This window comes from Oryzias melastigma, linkage group LG20 (assembly GCF_002922805.2).
Source record: "Oryzias melastigma strain HK-1 linkage group LG20, ASM292280v2, whole genome shotgun sequence".
NCBI lineage: Eukaryota > Metazoa > Chordata > Actinopteri > Beloniformes > Adrianichthyidae > Oryzias > Oryzias melastigma.
The window spans coordinates 23682822-23693576 of NC_050531.1; the positions used below are offsets into that span (position 1 = coordinate 23682822).

The window sequence follows — 10755 nt, forward strand, 5'->3', positions numbered from 1 at the left end:
CTGAATCTGCTACAGCTGTGGATTATTAGACAATGACAAATCCAGTCAAAGGATTGTTGTAACCAGAGTCCACGTCAAAATCTGTGTTTATGCTCAAGGCTAACTCAGAGAACTTGGTCCCAGGAGAGCTTTTCAATTGAAACTTTATAAAAAAAGAATCAGATGATATAAAATATCCAAATACTGTACAAACTAGCACAAACTTGAAAATATTCATAGTTCGTACAAGCGCCCCCTGGAGGGCAGTTGTCCTATGCAAGACAGATCACCTTGACTGTTCAACAGTGAGGAAGTAATAGTTCTGGTAATCACAGTAGAGACAGAAAAGCGTCCAGAGAGGTGTAAAGCAGGGGTCCCCAAACTATGGCCCGCAGACCGGGTCAGGCCCGCCTCCACATTTGTCCCGGCCCCTAAAAAACGTTGATCGAGACCTACATAGAACGTGACTTTTTACTCCACCCTTCTACAGTCTGAACTATGACAGAAGAGTAGAGAATATTTATTAGTTTAATAGTTATTAACTTTTTCTTTATTTCTTTAATATTATTCTTTTTCTTCTGTACGTGTTTTTTTGGACGTCTGTAGCTCTTAAGCTCTTTCAGCTATTGAAATATTCAGTTCTCTTTATACTAGTGTTTTCAAATGTTTTGGCAGTTACTAAGGATTTCTGGGCTATTTTGGAGCTCGCTAACATTTCAGCTACATGCTAGCTGTTATGGCTAATTTAGGATTTTTTCTGTTTTTTAGCTAATTTGGAGTTTAGCTAATATTTTAGCTTTATACTAGCTGTTTTGGCTAAATTAGACATTTGACTAGTTTTTCTTTTTGGTTAATTTAGCATTTAGCTAATATTTCAGCTACATGCTAGCCGTTTTGTCTATATTTGGCCTTTCTCAGCTTTTAGGCTATTTCAGAGTTTAGCTAATATTTTAGCCTTATGCTAGCTGTGTTGGCTAAATTATACATTTGACCAGTCTTTTGGTTAATTTAGCACTTAGCTAATATTTTAGCTAGCTATTAGCTTTAGTGTTTTCAGCTTTTAGTTTCAGCATTTTTAGCTATCAGCACTAGCGGCAGCCACATTTCAGGTTTTGTTCGACTTAAACGTTTGTAACGTGAATGTTTCTCAACATGATGTCCAACATGAAATTCTTTTCCTCTTATTAGTGAAGCTGCCTGACAAGAGCAGCAGCAGCTGCATTGATGCTCGTTCACTCATCACCATTACTGTACCTGCTGGGACCATCAATGAATCTCAGCCACTGTCACACGCACAGGTGGTGTTTCCATGAGTAATCGACATGGCTGCTTTTCTGTTAAATATGTAATATCATGACACGTGAATTCATCATTCGGATGTGGTTTTTTGGCGAGCCTCGTCGCTGGCTCAGCAAAACATTTGAAATGATGTTTTATAGTTTCAGACGGACTGCGTTTGCAAGTGTGTGACCCAGATAGGCGGGTAAATAATGTTCCAGTGAGTCGGTGAGATGTGTAAAGGATTAGTCAGCAGGCAGGTTCAGGTGGAGCCGTCTCAGAGAAGGTGAACTGAAAGAGCAGCTTCAGCACCATCAGCCTCGGAGTGCAGGAACATCCTAACCTTCTTCCCAGAGTCACAAATGCAGAAGATGTTGTTCTTTGCTGCATTTGCTGATGTTGGATTTCTGAGAATGTAGATCTGATCCTGACATTTACAGGATTCCTGGGGTTGAAATGGAACCAGAAAGGTTTGGTGCTTGTCTTCATGTTTTGCTAGCGAGGTAACGACACCTCCCACTGCTGACTTGATGATCTAAATGAGGCATTTCTTTCCTTAGCTCTAACATGGAGTTGGTTCCCTTTTAGGATCCTGTTTAGAGAGGCACAAGCTGATGTTTAGAAGAGTGAGGATTGTGGACTCTGGTTTGGTATTTGTCACGTTCTGTTTTGAATTGTCCTTCAGTCACATCAGTTTCAGGTTTGTCGTGATTCACAGCTGTCTTCATTCCAGTTAATTACCCTCAGTCTCTTTAAATATCTGGTTTTCAGTTGTTCCTTGTCAGGTCATCTGCTCTGTTCAGTAACCATTTTTGTTTCTCGTTGGTTTTCATTATTTTTCAGTTTATTAATTAAATGTTTTACTTCTTTACCACCTTGCCCGATCTCAGCCCCGGCCGTGGGCCATGTGTCGCCCTAGGCGTGATTTTTGCCCCCACACCGCACACACACTTGAATAATAACCGCCTGAAAAAAAACACTTTTCCCTAACCGGGACTCGAACCCCCACCTTTGTAATGGTAGGCTGCAGCATTTACCTCTGTACTAACATTTGATACGTTTTCTCTGCATGGTAGATGTTTATACAGGCATCTCCAGAGTTTAAGGTTTAAAGATTTCCATTGTTAAGGGTTTTAAAAGAGGTAAAGGAAAAAAAAACGACATTGCCAGTTAAATTATTCTTTTCCAACGAAAATACATTATTTTTGGGGGGAAGGGCGGCGAATTTCCAAGCAAATGAATGTAAATAAAACAAACAAACCTATGATTTGAGTCCGTTTTTTTCTCCTCTTCCTTCCTTTTTTGACCTTTAGCCTGTCCCTGAGAGCTTGTTTTGCTGCTTTTTCGTCCTTAAAGTTTTTAAAGAAGCACCTCCTCCTACCCTCTACCAAGTATCAACAGCGGCTGCATCAGGCAAGAAGGGGCGCAGCACCAGACAAAATGATTGATTATGTCAAACTTTTCAGTTTATTTATTCATGTTTTTTTGACATTTTAAACGAAATGAGTGGTTTGTTAAACTGTTAAAAAGAAAAAAAAAATATTGCAATTTGGTGCCCCCTTTAGCAGATGGCACCCTGGGCGGCCGCCTTGCTCAACTATGCCCTGGGCCGGCTCTGCCTGGGCTCCTGCATTATCCCTTCCTGAGGGGAGGTTTGAACGCCACAGAAGTGGTGCTAAGGCAGGCTGTGGTTCCTAAAGCTGGTCAACAAGACTGCTGCTGCTCAGACTCTCAAGTGGAACTAGAATTTTTGCACTTTTCTTGGAATAAAGTAATTTGTTCTCATAAAATATCCCCAGCTTTTGAACATAGCATGTCCTTCACCATCATCTGCTAGCTTAGAGGTCTTCAGACCTTAAAGTGAAGCAGAATCAGCAGCTCTGGTGTTGGTTTTGCTCAGTCCTCATCTTTGTCTAGCAGATTAAACTGCGGTTTACTTGCAGTGTGGATTCTGTTATTGTATCTCTATTGAACACTTTTATGACTTTAGTTTTAGATGAGCTGTTTGGAGTCAAAGCAGACGAGTTTAGGTCTAAATTACAGGATTTTAAAGTTTTGGTTTCAATGGCACACAAAGAATGACTCAGCTTTGAGAGAATTGAACGCTAAAAATCCCGCACAAAATAAAAACAGTCTGGTTTGTTTGCAGCTTTGGTTTGTTCTTGGAGCTCATCAGAGGACTCTGTCAAATTTGGGAGTTTTCGAGATTTATGTAACCGAGTTTAAAACCTTGTTCTGTAGAAAATGAAAGATTGCAGCGAGAGCTAACAGTGACGCTCATCAGTCCGTCCAGCAGCAGAGAATGCCTCAGCGTGAGCATTCATCTGTCTCTGCTGGCCTCTGTTCTCTCCTTTCTGCTCCTCCAGATCGGCAGCGTGCAATTTATTCTCAGACACAAACAGCTCACTGTAAATAGAAGCTGTTAAGGCGCTCGGGCTCTCCGGTTTAATAGACCCTTGGTTTGGTTATGTAATGATTAAATGGCTGACCGGGGCTTTAATGCCATCATAAATCACTGAGTATGTTTTTATCATCCAGTAAAACGTGAAGCCGCCGCTGCAAGTGGTCAGCAGACGCAGTCGGAGGTCAGACCGCTGTGGTAACGGCCTCACACAGGAAGTTTTCACATCTTAACATTTTAGCATAACTTGGGTTTTTGGAATTAATATATGGATTATTTAACAGTCGACTAATCAACGATTATTTATTCTGATTAGTCGACTAATCGGGTCATGCGCAAACTGGATATAAAGCTCACATCTTAACCATCATTAGCTTTAAACTAACTACAAACTAGATATATAGTATTACCTGTGATAATGATAGTGTGAATGCTGTAAGATGAATTTGGCCACAGAAGATGCTGAAATTGATGGTTAAAAACTCTGAAGCTGGTAGCTGAAATTGCTGAGCCTGATACCCAGCTAAAATATTGGCTAAATGCAAAATTAGCCTAAAAAACTGAAGGAATTGCCCAAGTTATCCCAAACACGTAGCATGTATCTGAAATATTATCTAAACTCCAAAATACGCAAAGAAAACTGAAAAAAATCCTAAACTGGCCAAAACAGCTAGCGTGTTGCTGGATTATTAGCTAACTTCCAAAATAAATGCCAAAATAGTCCCAAAATCTAGCAGAATGTCATTATAGATTTCAACTTTACTACACTCTAACTCCATATAATATAAAGTAACAACTAATTGACTAATAAATTTGTCATCAGTTATTTTAATGGTAATTTAGTTGTCGATTAGTTGACTAATCGTGACAGCCCAAATTGTCAATAACTCGTCTTGGAATATTTTATTATTTAATTTTCTATTCAACTGTTGTTGTGTACCAATGACGCACAACTGCTGTGAGGACTAATGTGTGGGTCTCCGTTTGTGTGGATCTTTCATCTTTGTGAATCAATGTAGCTTAATGTTGATGTATGTCTGCTTGTACTTTAATCTTTGCCGTTCGACCCAGATTGAAGATGCTGGATCTTTGACATCATATCCTCTACTCCCTCAAGGGTCTTCCTGGACAATTAGCATCGGCAGAATTGCAGGGCTGCTGCCCACCTCTAGGCAGCTTGTCTTTGGATGTGTTGGCTACCACCACCTGTTTCTCTAGTGGGATTAATACAGTTTAGATCTATCTATCCAGCTATGTTGGACTGTGTTTTTTTTATCTTACTAACAAGGTTGGAATTTAGCATAGTTACAGTAATGTTTGGTTTAGAGGAATCTGAGTGTATTTTTAGGAACAGGTATTGTAAATATGCTAATGCGGCTAACATGTAGCATGTTTCAATCAAGTTCTTGAGGTCTATTGTGACAGCGTCACAAACAGGCAGACACCTGGTTCCACGTGCAGCAGGTTTATGAGTTCAGACAGGAAGTGAGCACAGATAAATGGATACCCAGCTGCATTGAAGTCCATGTTAAAAATGCTAAGATTCTGCTCATTTCTTTTGATACTCCCAGAACTTGAACTGAAATGATTGTCGTCTTACATGGATGAGTCCGCTCAATGTTCTGATCAGGGAGAGTAAAAGCTCCAGGCTTTCTGTCTCAGATGTGTGGTTCAGTTTAAGCAGAAGAAACTCAAATGAAGACGGTATTTCTCCTGATCGGTGCTTTCTTCAGGTGCAGGAACTCAGTCGTCTTTTTACCCAGCATGCTCTGTCCACCCAGCTGCCGGTTGACTTCCTCTTACATAAATGTGGGCTTTGAGGTGTGTTGCTGACAGATGTTCAGGTGCAGTCTGCAGGACCAGTTGCTGCACGGTACCCCCCCACACTCCTTTTTTGATCCCTCTATCTGACCACATCAAAAACATTAAGACAACAAGGATTCAAGAGGCTTTCTTTTATCCTGACTAACTCAAACAACAAGACCGTAATCTGTCTTTTGTCAATAAAAACTCAGAAAGCAAAGCCGTCTCTGCTGATGTTATTTAATGTAAGTGTGCCCTCAGATCGCTGTGAAGGACTTACCTGAGAACAAACCAAAATAAAAACCATGGACTTGGTGACTGACTTGGCGTCCCTCTGGAGAACATAAAACCTGTTCTCTGCTTTCATAACTTCGTCTTCATAGAGATGTATTTGATGTACTATTGGGTTTTACCTGGTTGGAATAACGCTGTTGTTTAGCTAAGAAGGACATACTTGATTTTTACATTTGGAGGTGTTTGGTCGTGTTTAAAATGTGGTCATTTTTATTGAGAAGAATAAAATCAGGAAGTAGAAAGAGATCTTTACATTCAGCTCCTTTACATTTTCTGGATTTCTTAGTACCTAGAGTGTCATGATTATGTAGCGAAGTAGACCCAGATGATGCTCGTTACCCGGAAGGACACGGAAGGTAGAAGGAACTAGAAAGTGTCTGTTGTCCGTGGGGTGTTTGAGGAGCAGCAGCTGACTGGAATCGTGAACGTTGTGATGAGATGAGGGGTCCGGATCTGGAATAGCACGGTGAAGGTCCATTAATAACAATAAAATAACATGATCTGGAGGGCCGGATCTGGCCCCCGGGCCTTGGCTTTGACACGTGGTTAAAGCATAACAAGCAATGAGTGCTGTGTAGCATTGCATTTCTTCTGACAGACCTATCAGTCTCAGTCTGGTAATCTACAACGACAGACTGTTCTGTTAGATGTTCCTTTTGTTCAGCAAATTGATGTTCAGTTTTAGAAATAAGAGAAAAACAAGAATCAATGTATCTGACTGTCCTTTACTCAACTACTCTGTGATTCTTGACTCTTTCTTTACATGTTAATGAAAAGATCAACATAAAGTTAGACTTTTTCCTATTGTAATTGCCCAGAAACATGAAAAAACACATCTAATCGCTATTTTTGCATAAATCTGTGTGGAAGTCTTGAGAAGTCTTCCTGCCTTTCCTCCGCCACACAAGCAGCTTGAAGCAGAATTACATTTAAACCCCTCATTATGGTCGTCAAGTGTCACCAAGTTGTGTCTGAAGGCTGCGGAGAGCGTCCCGGTGTCTGCTGGGCATTGGCTGTCGTTTTGTGTCAGAGATGAGGTGTGTGTTCAGATCGGTTACTTCGGGGTTGTGTGTTCAAGGCTGCTGTTTGTCACTCTGGTTATGCTCCGGCTCCTGAATGCATTCATGAGTGGCTGTTGACTTAGGTGTTTAGCTCATCTGTGTGCACACACATCTAGAGCTGCCACGATTAGTCGACTAACCGACAACTAATCCACTATTAAAATAGTCGTTGACTAATTTAAGAGTTTTATATTATATGGAGTTGGAGTGTAGTAAAGTTGAAAGTTATAATGGCATTCTGCTTGTTTTTTGGACGATTTTGGAGGTTAGCTAATATTGCAGTTGCATGCCAGCTAGTCTGGCTAATTTGACTTTTTTGTTTTTTAGGCTATTTTGTATTTTAGCTAATATTTAAGCTACATGCGAGCTATTTTGGCTAATTCAGGATTTTTTCCATTTTTTTAGGCTAATTTTCTAGTTTAGCTAATATTTAAGCTGCATGTTATCTATTTTGGCTAATTCAAACTTTTTTCAGGTTTTAGGCTAATTTGGTGTCTAACTAATATTTTAGCGGCATGCTAGCTATTTTGGGTACTTTAGCCTTTTTTTGTTTTTTAGACTATTTTGAAGTTTGGCTAATATCCCAGCTGCCTGCTAGCTATTTTGGCTAATTTAGGCTTTTTTCTTTTTTTTGTTTTGTTTTTTAGGCTAATTTGTAGTTTAGCTGATATTTCAGATGCCTGCTATCTCTTTTGGCCAACTTGGCCAACTCTATTTTATGGATAATTTGGCAAATAACAATATTTTAGCTGCCTATCAGCTTCAGTGTTTTTAGCTATCAACCTCAGCATTTTTAGATATCAAGACTAGCATCTTCAGTGGTCAAATTAAGCTTACAGCATTTACACTAGCAAAATCGCCATTAATGCTATATATCTAGTTTTTAGTTCATTTAAAGCTAATGATGGTTAAGATGTGTGCTTTACACCCATTTTGCGCATGACCCGATTAGTCGACTAATCTAAAAAAATAATCGTTGATTAGTCGACTATTAAAATAATCGTTTGTACCAGCGCTACACATGTCCCTGCTGTTCTTTTTTCTCTCCATTTGACTCATTCCTTGAGCCATACATTCCACTTCGGGACCATTAACCCTTGGAGGCATCTCCAGTAACACTTAAACACAAAATCTTTAGCATACTGCAACTTTTCAACTGCTAACACAATCAACATAATTTCAGTAGATTCTGAAGGAGAAAAGCGGCTCATCGAGTCGGCTTTTTTCCCTCAGAATCCACCGAAATTACATTGATTTTGTCAACAATTGAAAAAATGAAAGGGTTAAATTAAAGTGTGTGTTTAAAAGGGGGTGTTTGTGTGTTGGGAGTGTCCTTTCCTAAGTTCTGTCTGCTGTGAACAGACAGACGTTCTCTTGGCAGATGGAGAGAGGATTTCTTCTGTTTCTTAACTCCTGTCCCTTATGTAACATGAGGTGTGACTCACTCAACCTGAACAGAGGCAGTGAAGCTGACAGTCAAACAAACTGAACAGACTGTCTTTTTTTAAGATCACATCACAACGTTTATTACTGTAGAATCAGCTGAGCTGTAGCTGTGCGTTTAAATCCTGAAGTGTCAAGAACAGAAAAATTCATCCGTTTAGTGAGTTTTTGATTGCACAACAAGCCAATAATGTTCACAAATTTTCTCAAAGAAGTGGTGTTAGTCAGTTGCTAAAATGAAAAGGGTAGAAAAAAAATTGGCTGTGAACAATTCTGTTTGATTAAATTGACTTTCGAAATGTAAAACATATTTTCTGTTTCTTTGGGTTTCATCTATCCTGTATTACTAACCTCCTTTATTGAAATAACAATATGTTTACAATAAATACTGTTTAATATTTTCCACCCTTTTTTTATTTTATTTTAATTTACCAGTTGACTGTATACTGGTATGAGAACTGGACTGAGTGACTCCTCACTTTGTGTTACAAACAGGAAGTACCTGCCTTTAGTGCCTTTAGTTAATATTTTCTCTGGCTATCAGCTTCAGCTATCAGCTTCAGCTATCAGCTTCAGCTATCAGTTTCAGTGATTTCACCTTTAGCGTTTTCAGCTATTAATTTCAGCATCTTCAGCTATCAGCACTAGCATGTTCAGCAGCCAAATTCAGCTTCCATCATTCACACTAACATTATTGTAGGTAATGCTATATATCTAGTTCATAACTATGATAAAAAGTTACTGTTTTAAATTTCAAAAATTTAGTTCTAGTGTGTTAAATAAATGTTTATCCTGTTTGGCCCGCGGCCTGAGGTGTGTTTTGGAATTTGGCCCCTTGTGTGATTGACTTTGAGACCCCCGGGCTAGAGTGATTTTCATAGCAACAACAACTGGACCAATCACTGCTCACTGATGTCATCTGGCTCCAACATGGCGACGTCCATACCACAAAGTGAATTCATTTTGTAGGGACCAGAAGCAAGCAATTTTCTATGAATGACGTTACACTCTCTTGGTTAAGTTCTCCAACCTCCGGATACAACAAAAGAAAGTCGCTTCAGTCGTCATGTCGTCATGACCTTTCTAAGCATTGATTGGTCCAAGTCGGTCTGAGTCATCATTTCTATGGCAACCACTCTCACCAATCAGGAGTGAGCTTATTGGAAAACAACAGCCCTTCTACTGATAGACTCTGGAGACTCTGTTAATCAAAGGTTTTCAATGTTAGAGGTGGGTTCAGCAGGCACCACATGTTTTTATTGAGGCATCTGATTGGACAAGTTAGAACTTCAATTACTTATGATGGAGAAATTACATAAAATAAATAATGAAAAAAAAATAGGTTGAACAAGAACATTTTAAAAAGAGGAACCAGAGCAAGAATGGTTATTCTGACTAATAGAATTTCAAAATTATGGCTTTTATTTCTCTATAGAAGTCTATGGGATTTTGACTTTCCTGATTGGAACCCGGGGGGGGGGTTAGTCTGTCCAGGTCTAATAGACTATCAATGATTTTAACAGAATTTTTGAAATATTATTCTACATTTTTGCAATATGGTCAATTGTTTGGCTTCAAACTAAATAAATTCTTAAAACCAAACAAAAAGTGAGGGACTAACAAAGAACACCAAGAAACTACATATAATTGTTTAACCCAATTAGATGAAAAGCCTAAATACAGATATTTATCTATTTTGGAATAGTATGGTTATTCTATAAAAATAAGTATGTATGAAGTATCAAGTTTCTATTCAAATATGCTGTTCTCTTCTTTCCTCCTGTTTTAATTTCAGTAGATACACTTTCTAATGTGAATGTTGATATTTTTGTTTTACATTTTCTTGGATGTTGATCAGCGTTAGATTAGTTAGTTTACCTATTCAATCAGCTGAAAGGTTATGTGTCTCGTGAAGTAAACATGGATAGAGTGAAGGTGCTGCTTTGTTTTTTATCTTTCCAGAATGCCTCTTTTACGTGGAAAGATTCAAATATGACTGAGTGTGAAAATGTTTAATCAAACCTTTATTTGTGAAGCCTGACAAAATGAAACACAAATGATTTAATCTTTAGGAAATGTAATCACCTTAAATACCCATTTAATCACCATTTCTAAGAAACGGCTCGATATTTCCCAAACGCACTGATAATGAAAGGATTAGCACAGAAAAGCTTCAATAAAACAACACAATGGAGTCGTCTGCATCAGGCGGCAGGTTCACTTAGTAATCAATTCAAGAGTACAACATTTATTTAAAAGTATGTTTATTTTACAATAACTGTGTAGAATTGACTGTAATCAGTACAAAAGCTCTCAACTTTAAAGTGTATCTGCCGTTTTCTTGCGGCTCTCCAGATTTCAGCTTGTGTTACGTTGTGGTTTCGCCTTTCTTCATCTGAAAGATAAGCTTCAAACCTGACCTGCTGTTGACGGATGACTTCACTCCTCTGATGGTTGGTTGTTTTTTTCTGTGTTCCCATTAGCAGAAGGATGACA

General features: G+C 38.8%; 1 protein-coding gene across 5 annotated transcripts in view; it reads left to right on the forward strand.

Moving 5' to 3' along the window:
- Positions 1-10755, forward strand: part of LOC112141573 (sodium channel protein type 4 subunit alpha) — a 261117-nt gene that overhangs the window by 197660 nt on the left and 52702 nt on the right. The gene's annotated exons all lie outside the window — the stretch shown is intronic.